Raw genomic sequence first — 16,969 nt, forward strand, 5'->3', positions numbered from 1 at the left:
TGATTCTAGAAAGCCTGATGGGAATGCCCAGGAACCTTCCCAGGGAAGGGGATGAGCGGGGCAGCAAGTTTGAGCCAGTGTCTGGCAGCAGATTCAGGATCTTTTCCATCACATTGCTTCACATGCAGTGCTGTGGTAAAGGCCTCAGTAACTGAAAATGAGTCTGAGGAGCTTTGAGGGTCCTTGATGGTTTCTCACTGCTCCTCAGCTGCCATTCAGGTCAATATCTTGTGTGTGTGATCTAATTGGGGTGGGAGTTTTACAAGGGAGCCATTTTCCATAAGGGAGGATGGGTGTTCACTGCCTGTGACCAGAAGTTTTGCCACACACCGAAAACCTCTCCTGCAACCCTTTGGCTGGGGGAGTGTGTGCAAACCTCAGGGCATTGTGTCTGTGGGCCATGGCCTCCACCACGCCAAAGCCACCCAGAGCTGATGTTATGGAAATAGCTGGGTTTGGCTTCCTCAGGGAGACTTGCTTCTCCCTGAGCACTGTTTATTTGTCTCTAGGCCTGAGATAATTGAACAACAATGTCATCTTTATCTCAGATTCCCTTAGGTGGCTTGAGTCACGGTCCAAAGATCCCCTCAGGAGGAATCCTCACAGATGGGTGGGCTTCAGTGGCCACAGCCTCTTTACACAGTTTAGGCATAATGGGCAAAAAATCCTTTGTAGAAAAGTTTGAGCCATTGCTGAGGGTGTTCCAGTCTTATCAGAGACGGGAAGAGAGGGGGATGGGGGTGAAAGGAGGAGGAGGAGGAGGCAGTTGTCGGGCCCGGGATGAGCGCTGGCATGTATTATCTGAGCGGGGCTGATGTCTCTCACCGCTTTAGCTCTAGAATTACTCTGAGGCCCGGCACACTCCCATCCCTGTGGCAGTGGAGCTTTAGCCAGTTGTGGGATGGAGTCCTCCTGCCAGACTTGGAGACAGGTTGAGGAGAGGGGTCACGGTTGGGATCTGCCCCATTGCCAGGTGGGGCAGGTGCAGTTCTGGGCTGAGCCGTGGGTTTTGTGCCCATGTGTGGCTGTCACGTGTCCCGAATTCCATGGTTTGGCAGTTTGTGTCCAGGTGCATGTGGGAGTGTTGCCTCGGTGTGTCCCTGAGCCCTTGTGCTGTTTCAGAGCTGTGCAGGTTCTGTGTGTGCAGTTGTAGGTGGGAGTGTGCAGGAGGGAAGTGGCACCTGTGGTCAGTGTGGCCTTAAACCTGGAATGTTTTGTGCTTCTTGCAGGTGTCTGGTTGAACGTGGACTGTTCTGGCCATCCCAGATGTATGATCCAGCATTTTCTAGAGTCTCCATGGCTGCAGGTCCTGGTGGTGTGTGTCAGGTGAGGTTTGGGGTGACTCAGGTGCTGGTGAGGTCCTGGGCTTTGGATGCACAGTGAGATCTGCAGCCCCTGAGAAGGTGTTGCTGTGAGTGTGCTTCCATGGATTATGATTCAGGAGAGCCAGGTGGGAATGCCCAGGAACCTGCCCAGGGAGGGAGGCGTGTTGGGTGGCAACTTTGACAGAGGTTCTGGGAGCAGACTCAGGAAATGTTCTATCACATTGCTTCACATGCGGTGCTGTGGTAAAGGCCTCAAAAATTAAAATGTGTCTGAGAATCTTTGAGGGTCCTTGGTGATTTCTAGGCCCTCTTAAGCTGCCAGTGAATGTCCTGTGTGTGTGGCCTTCCTGAGATGGGGGTTTTAAAACTGAGCCGTTTTGTGTAAGGGAGGATTGGTGTTCACTGCCTCTGGCCAGAAGTTTTGCCACACACCAAAAACCTCTCCTGCAACCCTTTGGTGGGGGAGTGTGTGCAAACCTCAGGGCATTGTGTCTGTGGGCCATGGCCTCCTGCATGCCAAATCCACCCAGAGCTGATGTTGAGGACAGTTGGTCGTTTGGATTTCTGGGGGATACTTTTTTCCCCCTCATCCTTATTTACTTGTCTCTAGACCGGAGATAATTAAACAACAGTGTCACTTTTATCTATCTCAGGTTCTCTTAAGTGGCTTACGTCACAGTCTGAGTTTTTCCTCAGAAGGCATCCTCAGAAAGGAGTGGGCTTATGTGTCCAGAGCCTCTCTACACAGTTTAGTCATAATGGGCAAAAAATCCTTTGTAACAAACTTTGAGCTGTTGACCGCAATGATTTGGTCTCTCAGAGACGGGAACAGAGGGGGATGGGGGTGAAAGGAGGAGGAGGAGGCAGTTGTCGGGCCCGGGATGAGCGCTGGCATGTATTATCTGAGCGGGGCTGATGTCTCTCACCGCTTTAGCTCTAGAATTACTCTGAGGCCCGGCACACCCAGATCCCTGTGGCAGTGGAGCTTTAGCCAGTTGTGGGATGGAGTCCTCCTGCCAGACTTGGAGCCCGGCTGAGGAAGGGATCCGGGTTGGGATCTGCCCCATTGCCAGGTGGGGCAGGTGCAGTTCAGGCTTGAGGCATGGATTTTGTGCCCATGTGTGGCTCTCACGTGTCCCGAATTCCATGGTTGGGCTGTTTGTGTCCAGGTGCATGTGGAGTGTTGCCTCGGTCTGTCCGTGAGCCCTTGTGCTGTTTCAGAGCTGTGCAGGTTCTGTGTGTGCAGTTGTAGGGGGGAGTGTGCAGGAGGGAATTGGCACCTGTGGTCAGCATGGCCCTAAACCTGGAATGTTTTGTGCTTCCTGCAGGTGTCCGGTTGTGCATGGGATGTTCTGGCCAGCCCAGATGTATGATCCAGCATTTTTGAGAGTCCCCATGGCTGCAGGTCCCAGTGTGCTGTGTCAGGTGAGGTTTGGGGTGACTCAGGTGCTGGTGAAATCCCGGATCTCCCGGGGTTTTGGTTGTGAGATCTGCAGACAGGGGCTGGTGTTGCTGGGGGTGTGCTCCAATAGATTATGATACAAGAGAGCCAGATGGGAATGCCCAGGTATCCCCCTCGAGGAAAGGGGATGAGTGGGGCACAATCTTGACACAGCGTGTTGGAAGAGTCTCTGCATCTGTTCTGTCACATGCAGTGCTGTGGTAAAACACTGCAAATCTGAGCTTTGGGGGTCCTTGATGGTTTCTCACCCCTCCTCAGCTGCCCTTCATGTGAATGTCCTGTGTGTGTGACCTTATTGGGGTGTGAGTTTTAAAGAGAGCCGTTTTGTCTTAGGGAAGATGGGTGTTCACTGCCTCTGACCAGAAGTTTTGCCACACACCGAAAACCTCTTCTTGAACCCTTTGGGTGATAGGGGTGTGTGCAAAACCTCAGGGCATTGTGTCTGTGGGCCACGGCCTCCACCACGCCAAAGCCACCCAGAGCTGATGTTCAGGACAGTTGCTGCATTTGGGTTTCTAGGGGATACTTGCTTGGTTCTCCCTCAGCCTCGTTTACTTGTCTCTAGGCCTGAAATAACTGAAAAACTGTGTCGCCTTTATCTGTCTGAGGTTCCCTTAGGTGGCTTAAATCATAGTCCAAAGTTCCCCTCAGGAGGCATCCTCAAGGAGGGGTGGGCTTCAGTGGCCGCTGCCTCTTTACACAGATAAGGCATAATGGGCAATAAAATCCTTTGTAGAAAAGTTTGGGCTATTGCTGTGGATGTTTCAATCTCTCAGAGATGGGAAGAGAGGGGGATGGGGGTGAAAGGAGGAGGAGGAGGAGGAGGCAGTTGTCGGGCCCGGGATGAGCGCTGGCATGTATTATCTGAGCGGGGCTGATGTCTCTCACCGCTTTAGCTCTAGAATTACTCTGAGGCCCGGCACACTCCGATCCCTGTGGCAGTGAAGCTTTAGCCAGTTGTGGATGGAGTCCTCCTGCCAGACTTGGAGCCAGGTTGAGAAGAGGGGTCCCCTTTGGGATCTGTCCCATTGCCGGGTGGGGCAGGTGCAGTTCAGGCTTGAGGCATGGATTTTGTGCCCATATGTGGCTCTCACATGTCCCGAATTCCATGGTTTGGCTGTTTGTGTCCAGGTGCATGTGAGAGTGTTGCCTCGGTGTGTCCCTGAGCCTTCGTGCTGTTTCAGAGCTGTGCAGGTTCTGTGTGTGCAGTTGTAGGTGGGAGTGTGCAGGAGGGAATTAGCATGGCCCTAAACCTGGAATGTTTTGTGCTTCTTGCAGGTGTCCGGTTGTGCATGGGATGTTCTGGCCAGCCCAGATGTATGATCCAGCATTTTTGAGAGTCTCCATGGCATCAGGTCCCAGTGTGCTGTGTCAGGTGAGGTTTGGGGTGACTCAGGTGCTGGTGAAATCCCGGATCTCCCGGGGTTTTGGTTGTGAGATCTGCAGACAGCGGCTGGTGTTGCTGGGGGTGTGCTCCAATAGATTATGATACAAGAGAGCCAGATGGGAATGCCCAGGTATCCCCCTCGAGGAAAGGGGATGAGTGGGGCGCAAGGTTGAAACAGCGTGTTGGAAGAGTCTCTGCATCTGTTCTGTCACATGCAGTGCTGTGGTAAAACACTGCAAATCTGAGCTTTGGGGGTCCTTGATGGTTTCTCACCCCTCCTCAGCTGCCCTTCATGTGAATGTCCTGTGTGTGTGATCTTATTGGGGTGCGAGTTTTAAAGAGACACGTTTTGTGTTAGGGAAGATGGGTGTTCACTGCCTCTGACCAGAAGTTTTGCCACACATCGAAAACCTCTTGTTGAACCCTTTGGGTGATAGGGGTGTGTGCAAAACCTCAGGGCATTGTGTCTGTGGGCCGCGGCCTCCACCACGCCAAAGCCACCCAGGGCTGATGTTCAGGACAGTTGCTGCATTTGGGTTTCTAGGGGATACTTGCTTGCTTCTCCCTCAGCCTCGTTTACTTGTCTCTAGGCCTGATATAAGTGAAAAACTGTGTCGCTTTTATCTGTCTGACGTTCCCTTAGGTGGCTTAAGTCGTAGTCCAAAGTTCCCCTCAGGAGGCATCCTCAAGGAGGGGTGGGCTTCAGTGGCCGCTGCCTCTCTACACAGTTTAGGCATAATGGGCAAAAAAATCCTTTGTAGAAAAGTTTGGGCTTTTGCTGAGGATGTTTCAGTCTCTCAGAGATGGGAAGAGAGGGGGATGGGAATGAAAGGAGGAGGAGGAGGCAGTTGTCGGGCCCGGGATGAGCGCTGGCATGTATTATCTGAGCGGGGCTGATGTCTCTCACCGCTTTAGCTCTAGAATTACTCTGAGGCCCGGCACACTCCGATCCCTGTGGCAGTGGAGCTTTAGCCAGTTGTGGGATGGAGTCCTCCTGCCAGACTTGGAGCCAGGTTGAGGAGAGGGGTCCCGGTTGGGATCTGCCCCATTGCCAGGTGGGGCAGGTGCAGTTCTGGGCTGAGCCGTGGGTTTTGTGCCCATGTGTGGCTCTCACATGTCCCCAATTCCATGGTTTGGCAGTTTGTGTCCAGGTGCATGTGGGAATGTTGTCTCAGGTGTCCCTGAGCCCCCGTGTTCTGTTTCAGAGCTGTGCAGGTTCTGTGTGTGCAGCTGGGCTGGTGCAGCTGCAGGTGGGAGTGTGCAGGAGGGACGTGGCACCTGTGGTCAGTGTGGCCCTAAACCTGGAATGTTTTGTGCTTCTTGCAGGTGTCTGGTTGAAGGTGGACTGTTCTGGCCAGCCCAGATGTATGATCCAGCATTTTTGAGAGTCCCCATGGCTGCAGGTCCCATTGTGCTGTGTCAGGTGAGGTTTGGGGTGACTCAGGTGCTGGCGAGGTCCCGGATCTCCAGGGGCTTTGGTTGTGCATTGATATCTGCAGCCAGGGGCTGGTGTTGTATTCCAATAGATTATGATTCTAGAAAGCCTGATGGGAATACCCAGGAACCTTCCCAGGAAAGGGGATGAGCGGGGCAGCAAGTTTGACCCAGTGTCTGGCAGCAGATTCAGGATCTTTTCCATCACATTGCTTCACATGCAGTGCTGTGGTAAAGGCCTCAGTAAATGAAAATGAGTCTGAGGAGCTTTGAGGGTCCTTGATGGTTTCTCACTGCTCCTCAGCTGCCATTCACGTCAATATCTTGTGTGTGTGATCTAATTGGGGTGGGAGTTTTACAAGGGAGCCGTTATCCATAAGGGAGGATGGGTGTTCACTGCCTCTGACCAGAAGTTTTGCCACACACCGAAAACCTCTCCTGCAACCCTTTGGCTGGGGGAGTGTGTGCAAACCTCAGGGCATTGGGTCTGTGGGCCATGGCTTCCTGCATGCCAAATCCACCCAGAGCTGATGTTCAGGACAGTTGGTGGGTTTGGATTTCTGGTGGATACTTTTTTCTCCCTCATCCTTATTAATTGTCTCCAGACCGGAGATAATTAAACAACAGTGTCACTTTTATCTATCTCAGGTTCTCTTAAGTGGCTTACGTCACGGTCTGAGTTTTTCCTCAGAAGGCATCCTCAGAGAGGCGTGGGCTTATGTGTCCGGAGCCTCTCTACACAGTTTAGTTACAGTGGGCAAACAATCCTTTGTAACAAACTTTGAGCTGTTGACCGCAATGATTTGGTCTCTCAGAGACGGGAACAGAGGGGGATGGGGGTGAAAGGAGGAGGAGGAGGAGGAGGAGGAGGAGGCAGTTGTCGGGCCCGGGATGAGCGCTGGCATGTATTATCTGAGCAGAGCTGATGTCTCTCACCGCTTTAGCTCTAGAATTACTCTGAGGCCCGGCACACTCTGATCCCTGTGGCAGTGGAGCTTTAGCCAGTTGTGGGATGGAGTCCTCCTGCCAGACTTGGAGCCAGATTGAGATGAGGGGTCCTGGTTGGGATCTGCTCCATTGCCAGGTGGGGCAGGTGCAGTCCTGGGCTGAGCCGTGGGTTTTGTGCCCATGTGTGGCTGTCACATGTCCCGAATTCCATGGTTTGGCAGTTTGTGTCCAGGTGCATGAGGGAATGTTGTCTCAGGTGTCCCTGAGCCCCCGTGTGCTGGCAGAGCTGTGCAGGTTCTGTGTGTGCAGCTGGGCTGGTGCAGCTGCTGGAGGGGAGTGGCACCTGTGGTCAGTGTGGCTCTAAACCTGGAATGTTTTGTGCTTCTTGCGGGTGTCTGGTTTCGCCTGGGCCGTTCTGGCCATCCCAGATGTATGATCCAGCATTTTTGAGCATCCCCATGGCTGCAGGTCCTGGTGGTGTGTGTCAGGTGAGGTTTGGGATGGCTCAGGGGTTGGTGAGGTCCCGGGTCTCCTGGGGCTTTGGATGTGCAGTCAAATGTTCAGCACCTGGGACAGTGTTGCTGGGGGTGTGCTCCAATGGATTAATGTTCATGACTGCCAGGTAGGTATGCCCAGATATCCCCCCCAGGAAAGCGGATGAGTGGGGCACAAGTTTGACACAGTGTGTGGGAAGAGTCTCTGCATCTGCTCTATCACATGCAGTGCTGTGGTAAAGGTCTCAGGAAATGAAAATGGGTCTGAGGATCTCTGGGAGTCGTTGATGGTTTCTTGCCCCTCCTCAGCTGCCCTTCACGTGAATGTCCTGTGTGTGTGGTGACTTTCTCTCTCTTGGAGTTTTACAGCTGAGCCATTTTGAATAAGAGAGGATGGGTATTCAGTGTCTCTGACCAGAAGTTTTGCCATAGACGAAAACCTCTCCTGGAAGCCTTTGGCTGGGGGAGTGTGTGCAAACCTCAGGGCATTGTGTCTGTGGCCCATGGCCTCGACCATGAAGCCCAACCATAGCTGATGTTCAGGACAGTTGCTGGGTTTGGCTTTCTGGGGGATGCTTTGGTCTCCCTCAACCATATTTACTTGTCTCTAGGCCTGAGATAATTGAACAACAGTGTCACCTTTGTCGCTCTGAGGTTCCCTTAGGCATCTTAAGACACAGCCCAAAGTTTTCTTCAGGAGGCACCATCAGGGAGGGGTGGGCTTCAGTGTAATGGGCCGCAGCCTCTTTACACACTTTACCATAATGGGCAAAAAATCTTTTGTAGCAAAGGTTGAGCCATTGATAAGAATGTTTCAGTCTCTCACAGATGGGAAGAGAAGAGGGATAGTGGTGAAATGAGGAGGAGGAGGCAGTTGTCGGGCCCGGGATGAGCGCTGGCATGTATTATCTGAGCGGGGCTGATGTCTCTCACCGCTTTAGCTCTAGAATTACTCTGAGGCCCGGCACACTCCGATCCCTGTGGCAGTGGAGCTTTAGCCAGTTGTGGGATGGAGTCCTCATGCCAAACTTGGAGCCAGGTTGAGGAGAGGGGTCCCGGTTGGGATCTGCCCCATTGCCAGGTGGGGCAGGTGCAGTTCAGGCTTGAGGCATGGATTTTGTGCCCATATGTGGCTCTCACATGTCCCGAATTCCATGGTTTGGCAGTTTGTGTCCAGGTGCATGTGGGAATGTTGTCTCAGGTGACCCTGAGCCCCCGTGTGCTGGCAGAGCTGTGCAGGTTCTGTGTGTGCAGTTGTAGGTGGGAGTGTGCAGGAGGGAATTGGCACCTGTGGTCAGCGTGGCCCTAAACCTGGAATGTTTTGTGCTTCTTGCAGGTGTCCGGTTGTGCATGGGATGTTCTGGCCAGCCCAGATGTATGATCCAGCATTTTTGAGAGTCCCCATGGCTGCAGGTCCCAGTGTGCTGTGTCAGGTGAGGTTTGGGGTGACTCAGGTGCTGGTGAAATCCCGGATCTCCCGGGGTTTTGGTTGTGAGATCTGCAGACAGGGGCTGGTGTTGCTGGGGGTGTGCTCCAATAGATTATGATACAAGAGAGCCAGATGGGAATGCCCAGGTATCCCCCTCGAGGAAAGGGGATGAGTGGGGCGCAAGCTTGACACAGCGTGTTGGAAGAGTCTCTGCATCTGTTCTGTCACATGCAATGCTGTGGTAAAACACTGCAAATCTGAGCTTTGGGGGTCCTTGAGTGTTTCTCACCCCTCCTCAGCTGCCCTTCATGTGAATGTCCTGTGTGTGTGATCTCATTGGGGTGCGAGTTTTAAAGAGAGCTGTTTTGTGTTAGGGAAGATGGGTGTTCACTGCCTCTGACCAGAAGTTTTGCCACACACCGAAAACCTCTTCTTGAACCCTTTGGGTGATAGGGGTGTGTGCAAAACCTCAGGGCATTGTGTCTGTGGGCCATGGCCTCCACCACGCCAAAGCCACCCAGAGCTGATGTTCAGGACAGTTGCTGCATTTGGGTTTCTAGGGGATACTTGCTTGCTTCTCCCTCAGCCTCGTTTACTTGTCTCTAGGCCTGAAATAATTGAAAAACTGTGTCGCTTTTATCTGTCTGAGGTTCCCTTAGGTGGCTTAAGTCATAGTCCGAAGTTCCCCTCAGGAGGCATCCTCAAGGAGGGGTGGGCTTCAGTGGCAGCTGCCTCTTTACACAGATTAGGCATAATGGGCAAAAAATCCTTTGTAGAAAAGTTTGGGCTATTGCTGTGGATGTTTCAGTCTCTCAGAGACGGGAACAGAGGGGGATGGGGGTGAAAGGAGGAGGAGGAGCTGTTGTCGGGCCCGGGATGAGCGCTGGCATGTATTATCTGAGCGGGGCTGATGTCTCTCACCGCTTTAGCTCTAGAATTACTCTGAGGCCCGACACACTCCGATCCCTGTGGCAGTGGAGCTTTAGCCAGTTGTGGGATGGAGTCCTCCTGCCAGACTTGGAGCCAGGTTGAGGAGAGGGGTCCTGGTTGGGATCTGCCCCATTGCCAGGTGGGCCAGGTGCAGTTCAGGGCTGAGCCGTGGGTTTTGTGCCCATGTGTGGCTCTCACATGTCCCGAGTTCCATGGTTTGGCAGTTTGTGTCCAGGTGCATGTGGGAATGTTGTCTCAGGCGTCCCTGAGCCCCCGTGTGCTGGCAGAGCTGTGCAGGTTCTGTGTGTGCAGCTGGGCTGGTGCAGCTGCAGGAGGGGAGTGGCACCTGTGGTCAGCGTGGCCCTAAACCTGGAATGTTTTGTGCTTCTTGCAGGTGTCTGTTTTCGCCTGGGCCGTTCTGGCCATCCCAGATGTATGATCCAGCATTTTTGAGCGTCCCCATGGCTGCAGGTCCTGGTGGTGTGTGTCAGGTGAGGTTTGGGGTGACTCAGGTGCTGGCGAGGTCCCGGATCTCCCGGGGCTTTGGTTGTGCATTGATATCTGCAGCCAGGGGCTGGTGTTGTATTCCAATAGATTCTGATTCTAGAAAGCCTGATGGGAACGCCCAGGAACCTTCCCAGGGAAGGGGATGAGCGGGGCAGCAAGTTTGACCCAGTGTGTGGCAGCAGATTCAGGATCTTTTCCATCACATTGCTTCACATGGAGTGCTGTGGTAAAGGCCTCAGTAAATGGAAATGAGTCTGAGGAGCTTTGAGGGTCCTTGATGGTTTCTCACTGCTCCTCAGCTGCCATTCACGTCAATATCTTGTGTGTGTGATCTAATTGGGGTGGGAGTTTTACAAGGGAGCCGTTTTCCATAAGGGAGGATGGGTGTTCACTGCCTGTGACCAGAAGTTTTGTCACACACCAAAAACCTCTCCTGACCCCTTTGGCTGGGGGAGTGTGTGCAAACCTCAGGGCATTGTGTCTGTGGGCCATGGCCTCCTGCATGGCAAATCCACCCAGAGCTGATGTTCAGGACTGTTGGTGGGTTTGGCTTTCTGGGGGTTACTTTTTTTTCCTTCCTCCTTATTTACTTGTCTCTAGGCCTGAGATAATTGAACAACCGTGTCATCTTTATCTCAGATTCTGTTAAGCATAGTCTTAATTTCCCCTCAGGAGGAATCCTCAGACCTGGGTGGGTTTGAGTGGCCGCAGCCTCTTTACAGAGTTTAGACATAATGGGCAAAAAATCCTTCATAGCAAAGTTTGAGCCATTGCTGAGGGTGTTCCAGTCTATCAGAGACGGGAAGAGAGGGGGATGGGGGTGAAAGGAGGAGGAGGAGGCAGTTGTCGGGCCCGGGATGAGCGCTGGCATGTATTATCTGAGCGGGGCTGATGTCTCTCACCGCTTTAGCTCTAGAATTACTCTGAGGCCCGGCACACTCCGATCCCTGTGGCAGTGGAGCTTTAGCCAGTTGTGGGATGGAGTCCTCATGCCAGACTTGGAGCCAGGCTGAGGAAGGGATCCTGTTTGGGTCTGCCCCATTGCCAGGTGGGCCACGTGCAGTTCTGGGCTGAGCCGTGGGTTTTGTGCCCATGTGTGGCTCTCACATGTCCCGAGTTCCATGGTTTGGCAGTTTGTGTCCAGGTGCATGTGGGAATGTTGTCTCAGGCGTCCCTGAGCCCCCGTGTGCTGGCAGAGCTGTGCAGGTTCTGTGTGTGCAGCTGGGCTGGTGCAGCTGCAGGAGGGGAGTGGCACCTGTGGTCAGCGTGGCCCTAAACCTGGAATGTTTTGTGCTTCTTGCAGGTGTCTGGTTTCGCCTGGGCAGTTCTGGCCATCCCAGATGTATGATCCAGCATTTTTGAGCGTCCCCATGGCTGCAGGTCCCATTGTGCTGTGTCAGGTGAGGTTTGGGATGGCTCAGGGGTTGGTGAGGTCCCGGGTCTCCCGGGGCTTTCGTTGTGCAGTCAAATGTTCAGCACCTGGGACAGTGTTGCTGGGGGTGTGCTCCAATGGGTTAATGCTCATGACTGCCAGGTACGTATGCCCATGTATCCCCTCCAGGAAAGCAGATGAGTGGGGCACAAGTTTGACACAGTGTGTGGGAAGAGTCTCTGCATCTGCTCTGTCACATGCAGTGCTGTGGTAAAGGTCTCAGGAAATGAAAATGGGTCTGAGGATCTCTGGGAGTCGTTGATGGTTTCTTGCCCCTCCTCAGCTGCCCTTCACGTGAATGTCCTGTGTGTGTGGTGACTTTCTCTCTCTTGGCGTTTTACAGCTGAGCCATTTTGAATAAGAGAGGATGGGTATTCAGTGTCTCTGACCAGAATTTTTGCCATAGACGAAAACCTCTCCTGGAAGCCTTTGGTTTGGGGGAGTGTGTGCAAACCTCAGGGCATTGTGTCTGTGGCCCATGGCCTCGACCATGAAGCCCTACCAGAGCTGATGTTCAGGACAGTTGCTGGGTTTGGCTTTCTGGGGGATACTTTGGTCTCCCTCAACCATATTTACTTGTCTCTAGACCTGAGATAATTGAACAACAGTGTCACCTTTGTCGCTCTGAGGTTCCCTTAGGCATCTTAAGACACAGCCCGAAGTTTTCCTCAGGAGGCACCATCAGGGAGGAGTGGGCTCAGTGTAATGGGCCGCAGCCTCTTTATACACTTTACCATAATGGGCAAAAAATCTTTTGTAGCAAAGGTTGAGCCATTGATTAGAATGTTTCAGTCTCTCAGAGATGGGAAGAGAAGAGGGATAGTGGTGAAATGAGGAGGAGGAGGAGGCAGTTGTCGGGCCCGGGATGAGCGCTGGCATGTATTATCTGAGCGGGGCTGATGTCTCTCACCGCTTTAGCTCTAGAATTACTCTGAGGCCCGGCACACTCCGATCCCTGTGGCAGTGGAGCTTTAGCCAGTTGTGGGATGGAGTCCTCATGCCAGACTTGGAGCCAGGTTGAGGAGAGGGGTCCCGTTTGGGATCTGCCCCATTGCCAGGTGGGGCAGGTGCAGTCCTGGGCTGAGCCGTGGGTTTTGTGCCCATGTGTGGCTCTCACGTGTCCCGAATTCCATGGTTTGGCTGTTTGTGTCCAGGTGCATGTGGGAATGTTGTCTCAGGTGTCCCTGAGCCCCCGTGTGCTGGCAGAGCTGTGCAGGTTCTGTGTGTGCAGCTGGGCTGGTGCAGCTGCAGGAGGGAATTGGCACCTGTGGTCAGTGTGGCCCTAAACCTGGAATGTTTTGTGCTTCTTGCAGATTTCTGGTTGTGCATGGGCCGTTCTGGCCGTCCCAGATGTATGATCCAACATTTTTGAGCGCCCCCATGGCTGCAGGTCCTGGTGGTGTGTGTCAGGTGAGGTTTGGGGTGACTCAGGTGCTGGCAAGGTCCCGGATCTCCAGGGGCTTTGTTTGTGCATTGATATCTGCAGCCAGGGGCTGGTGTTGTGCTCCAATAGATTATGATTCTAGAAAGTCTGATGGGAACGCCCAGGAACCTTCCCAGGGTAGGGGATGAGCGGGGCAGCACGTTTGACCCAGTGTGTGGCAGCAGATTCAGGATCTTTTCCATCACATTGCTTCACATGCAGTGCTGTGGTAAAGGCCTCAGTTAATGAAAATGAGTCTGAGGAGCTTTGAGGGTCCTTGATGGTTTCTCACTGCTCCTCAGCTGCCATTCACGTCAATATCTTGTGTGTGTGATCTAATTGGGGTGGGAGTTTTACAAGGGAGCCGTTTTCCATAAGGGAGGATGGGTGTTCACTGCCTGTGACCAGAAGTTTTGCCACACACCAAAAACCTCTCCTGGAACCCTTTGGCTGGGGGAGTGTGTGCAAACCTCAGGGCATTGGGTCTATGGGTCATGGCTTCCTGCATGCCAAATCCACCCAGAGCTGATGTTCAGGACAGTTGGTGGGTTTGGCTTTCTGGGGGATACTTTTTTTTCCTTCCTCCTTATTTACTTGTCTCTAGGCCTGAGATAATTGAACAACCGTGTCATCTTTATCTCAGATTCCGTTAGGCATAGTCTTAATTTCCCCTCAGGAGGAATCTTCAGACATGGGTGGGTTTGAGTGGCTGCAGCCTCTTTACAGAGTTTAGGCATAATGGGCAAAAAAATCCTTTGTAGGAAAGGTTGAGCCATTGATTAGAATGTTTCAGTGTCTCACAGATGGGAAGAGAGGGGGATGGGGGTGAAAGGAGGAGGAGGAGGAGGCAGTTGTCGGGCCCGGGATGAGCGCTGGCATGTATTATCTGAGCGGGGCTGATGTCTCTCACCGCTTTAGCTCTAGAATTACTCTGAGGCCCGGCACACTCCGATCCCTGTGGCAGTGGAGCTTTAGCCAGTTGTGGGATGGAGTCCTCCTGCCAGACTTGGAGCCAGGCTGAGGAGAGGGGTCCCAGTTGGGATCTGCCCCATTGCCAGGTGGGGCAGGTGCAGTTCAGGCTTGAGGCATGGATTTTGTGCCCATGTGTGGCTCTCACATGTCCCGAATTCCATGGTTTGGCAGTTTGTGTCCTGGTTGATGTGGGAATGTTGTCCTGTGGTGTCCCTGAGCCCCCGTGTGCTGGCAGAGCTGTGCAGGTTCTGTGTGTGCAGCTGGGCTGGTGCAGCTGCAGGAGGGGAGTGGCACCTGTGGTCAGTGTGGCCCTAAACCTGGAATGTTTTGTGCTTCTTGCAGGTGTTTGGTTTAGCCTGGGCCGTTCTGGCCATCCGAGATGTATGATCCAGCATTTTCAAAAGTCTCCATGGCTGCAGGTCCTGGTGGTGTGTGTCAGGTGAGGTTTGGGGTGTCTCAAGTGCTGGCGAGGTCCCGGATCTCCAGGGGCTTTGGTTGTGCATTGATATCTGCAGCCAGGGGCTGGTGATGTATTCCAATAGATTATGATTCTAGAAGGCTTGATGGGAACGCCCAGGAACCTTCACAGGGAGGGCAATGAGTGGGGCAGCACGTTTGACCCAGTGTCTGGCAGCAGATTCAGGATCTTTTCCATCACATTGCTTCACATGCAGTGCTGTGGTAAAGGCCTCAAGAAATGAAAATGAGTCTGAGGAGCTTTGAGGGTCCTTGATGGTTTCTCACTGCTCCTCGGCTGCCATTCACCTGAATATCTTGTGTGTGTGATCTAATTGGGGTGGGAGTTTTACAAGGGAGCCGTTTTCCATAAGGGAGGATGGGTGTTCACTGCCTCTGACCAGAAGTTTTGCCACACACCGAAAACCTCTCCTGCAACCCTTTGGCTGGGGGAGTGTGTGCAAACCTCAGGGCATTGGGTCTGTGGGCCATGGCCTCCTGCATGCCAAATCCACCCAGAGCTGATGTTCAGGACAGTTGGTTGGTTTGGATTTCTGGGGGATACTTTTTTCTCCCTCATCCTTATTTACTTGTCTCTAGACCAGAGATAATTAAACAACAGTGTCACTTTTATCTATCTCAGGTTCTCTTAAGTGGCTTGCGTCACAGTCTGAGTTTTTCCTCAGAAGGCATCCTCAGAGAGGAGTGGGCTTATGTGTCCGGAGCCTCTCTACACAGTTTAGTCATAATGGGCAAAAAAATCCTTTGTAACAAACCTTGAGCTGTTGACCGCAATGATTTGGTCTCTCAGAGACGGGAACAGAGGGGGATGGGGGTGAAAGGAGGAGGAGGAGGCAGTTGTCGGGCCCGGGATGAGCGCTGGCATGTATTATCTGAGCGGGGCTGATGTCTCTCACCACTTTAGCTCTAGAATTACTCTGAGGCCCGGCACACTCTGATCCCTGTGGCAGTGGAGCTTTAGGCAGTTGTGGGATGGAGTCCTCATGCCAGACTTGGAGCCAGGCTGAGGAGAGGGGTCCCGTTTGGGATCTGCCCCATTGCCAGGTGGGGCAGGTGCAGTTCAGGCTTGAGGCATGGATTTTGTGCCCATGTGTGGCTCTCATGTGTCCCGAATTCCATGGTTTGGCAGTTTGTGTCCAGGTGCATGTGGGAATGTTGTCTCAGGTGTCCCTGAGCCCCGTGTGCTGGCAGAGCTGTGCAGGTTCTGTGTGTGCAGCTGGGCTGGTGCAGCTGCAGGTGGGAGTGTGCAGGAGGGAATTGGCACCTGTGGTCAGTGTGGCCCTAAACCTGGAATGTTTTGTGCTTCTTGCAGGTGTCTTGTTGAACGTGGACTGTTCTGGCCAGCCCAGATGTATGATCCAGCATTTTTGAGCATCCCCATGGCTGCAGGTCCTGGTGGTGTGTGTCAGGTGAGGTTTGGGGTGACTCAGGTGCTGGTGGGGTCTCGGGGCTCCCAGGGCTTTGGATGTGCAGTGAGATTTGCAGCACTTGGGAAGGTGTTGCTGGGGTGTGCTCAGGGACACGCAGCTCCGTGCGGGTGTCCTGGGCTCCTGTCAGCTCCCGTGTCATTGATTTGTGGGCAGGGGAAGGAAATGGGGCAGGGCCCCTTGTTATTTCAGGTCCTTTTGTGTTTTTGAAATCCAGGTTTTGCTTTTTGTGCTGTATTTTCTGCTGGAATTTCAGCATTCCTTTGATTTTATTAAAACTATTTTTTGTTCTGTTTGTGTGTCCTTGGAGAGAATGATTGTCTTATAGGGAGGAGGGAGAGCTCAGGAAGGAGGAAGGATGTGGGCAAGGTGCTTGTAAGACTTGTTTTTACTTCTCAGTATCCTCTGATATTTTTGGCAATAACTTCAGCTAAATTTCCTTATCCGAGTCTGTTTTTCCAGTGATCAGTGAGTTATTTCTCCCTGTCCTTAACTCAGGGCATGAGCCTTTCCTTATATTTCCTCTCCCCTTTCTGCTGAGAAGAGCAGTAATAAAGCAGCTTTGCTGGGTACCTCTCATCCAGCCAGCATCTGATCCCAAGCTGGACCCTGTGACACTGCAGTCTTACGGTTTTCTGTGTGTTGTGATAGTTGTGTGCATATTCAGGGAGGCAAAATATGTGATCCTGAGCCTCTAGATCCAAAATATTCCCATTTCCATATGGGTGTGACCCTGTTAGCCGAGGTACCATGTGTTGCCACGTTGCTGGGAGCAGTGGATCCTTTCAGAGGTGCTGAGACCACCAGGCAGGACCCCCATGGACCCTTCCAAACATCAGCTTCCTGCATGGAGCAGTTTTCCCTGGAGGGGCTGAGGTGGACCATGCTGTGCTGGTGACCCCACAGCTCCAACGTGAAGCCACCCACCAACAGCTCCCAGAGGCAGATTCCCCCATCTCCAGGGCCCTTTGGCTCCCAGTGCAGCCTTTCCATCAGAAATTCCCCTGGAGCTGACCCCAGCCTCAAACTCGACATCTCCACGTGTCACCCCTTACTCCTGTCAAATCCCTTGGGCTGGACTGGGGCTGCACTGACCCCTCTGCCTGGGACACCAGGACTCTGGGGTCAGGGAAAAGGGGGAGGTGTGGGGACAGCAGGGTCACAGGCCATGGGAACAGCTGCATGACAAGGATCTCCAAGCCCTGGAGGCACTGGGGAGCACTGGGGAGTGGTGGCACAGGGACACCAGTGCTGGGTTGGGCACAGATGCAGCTGTGGCTGCCCGTGACCTGTTCCAGCAGCTTTCTGTGCAGATCCCATCC

General features: G+C 53.1%; 11 non-coding genes across 11 annotated transcripts; all 11 read left to right on the forward strand.

Moving 5' to 3' along the window:
- Positions 1 to 772: 772 nt before the first annotated feature.
- On the forward strand, positions 773 to 856 carry LOC140681219 (small nucleolar RNA SNORD45). Its single transcript, XR_012052458.1, has one exon. It is a non-coding gene; the product is annotated as a small nucleolar RNA SNORD45 (small nucleolar RNA).
- Positions 857 to 2,198: 1,342 nt separating this feature from the next.
- On the forward strand, positions 2,199 to 2,282 carry LOC121468560 (small nucleolar RNA SNORD45). The gene has a single exon (XR_005978480.1). It is a non-coding gene; the product is annotated as a small nucleolar RNA SNORD45 (small nucleolar RNA).
- Positions 2,283 to 3,622: 1,340 nt separating this feature from the next.
- LOC140681220 (small nucleolar RNA SNORD45) lies at positions 3,623 to 3,706 on the forward strand. Its single transcript, XR_012052459.1, has one exon. It is a non-coding gene; the product is annotated as a small nucleolar RNA SNORD45 (small nucleolar RNA).
- A 1,322-nt stretch (positions 3,707 to 5,028) lies between these two features.
- On the forward strand, positions 5,029 to 5,112 carry LOC140681221 (small nucleolar RNA SNORD45). The gene has a single exon (XR_012052460.1). It is a non-coding gene; the product is annotated as a small nucleolar RNA SNORD45 (small nucleolar RNA).
- A 1,379-nt stretch (positions 5,113 to 6,491) lies between these two features.
- LOC140681208 (small nucleolar RNA SNORD45) lies at positions 6,492 to 6,575 on the forward strand. The gene has a single exon (XR_012052447.1). It is a non-coding gene; the product is annotated as a small nucleolar RNA SNORD45 (small nucleolar RNA).
- Positions 6,576 to 7,930: 1,355 nt separating this feature from the next.
- LOC121468555 (small nucleolar RNA SNORD45) lies at positions 7,931 to 8,014 on the forward strand. Its single transcript, XR_005978475.1, has one exon. It is a non-coding gene; the product is annotated as a small nucleolar RNA SNORD45 (small nucleolar RNA).
- A 1,333-nt stretch (positions 8,015 to 9,347) lies between these two features.
- LOC140681222 (small nucleolar RNA SNORD45) lies at positions 9,348 to 9,431 on the forward strand. The gene has a single exon (XR_012052461.1). It is a non-coding gene; the product is annotated as a small nucleolar RNA SNORD45 (small nucleolar RNA).
- Positions 9,432 to 10,765: 1,334 nt separating this feature from the next.
- On the forward strand, positions 10,766 to 10,849 carry LOC115492801 (small nucleolar RNA SNORD45). The gene has a single exon (XR_003957900.1). It is a non-coding gene; the product is annotated as a small nucleolar RNA SNORD45 (small nucleolar RNA).
- Positions 10,850 to 12,205: 1,356 nt separating this feature from the next.
- On the forward strand, positions 12,206 to 12,289 carry LOC121468557 (small nucleolar RNA SNORD45). The gene has a single exon (XR_005978477.1). It is a non-coding gene; the product is annotated as a small nucleolar RNA SNORD45 (small nucleolar RNA).
- Positions 12,290 to 13,628: 1,339 nt separating this feature from the next.
- Positions 13,629 to 13,712, forward strand: LOC121468562 (small nucleolar RNA SNORD45). Its single transcript, XR_005978482.1, has one exon. It is a non-coding gene; the product is annotated as a small nucleolar RNA SNORD45 (small nucleolar RNA).
- A 1,351-nt stretch (positions 13,713 to 15,063) lies between these two features.
- On the forward strand, positions 15,064 to 15,147 carry LOC140681213 (small nucleolar RNA SNORD45). Its single transcript, XR_012052452.1, has one exon. It is a non-coding gene; the product is annotated as a small nucleolar RNA SNORD45 (small nucleolar RNA).
- Positions 15,148 to 16,969: the final 1,822 nt, after the last annotated feature.

The sequence above is a fragment of the Taeniopygia guttata genome, chromosome 32 (genome assembly GCF_048771995.1).
Source record: "Taeniopygia guttata chromosome 32, bTaeGut7.mat, whole genome shotgun sequence".
NCBI lineage: Eukaryota > Metazoa > Chordata > Aves > Passeriformes > Estrildidae > Taeniopygia > Taeniopygia guttata.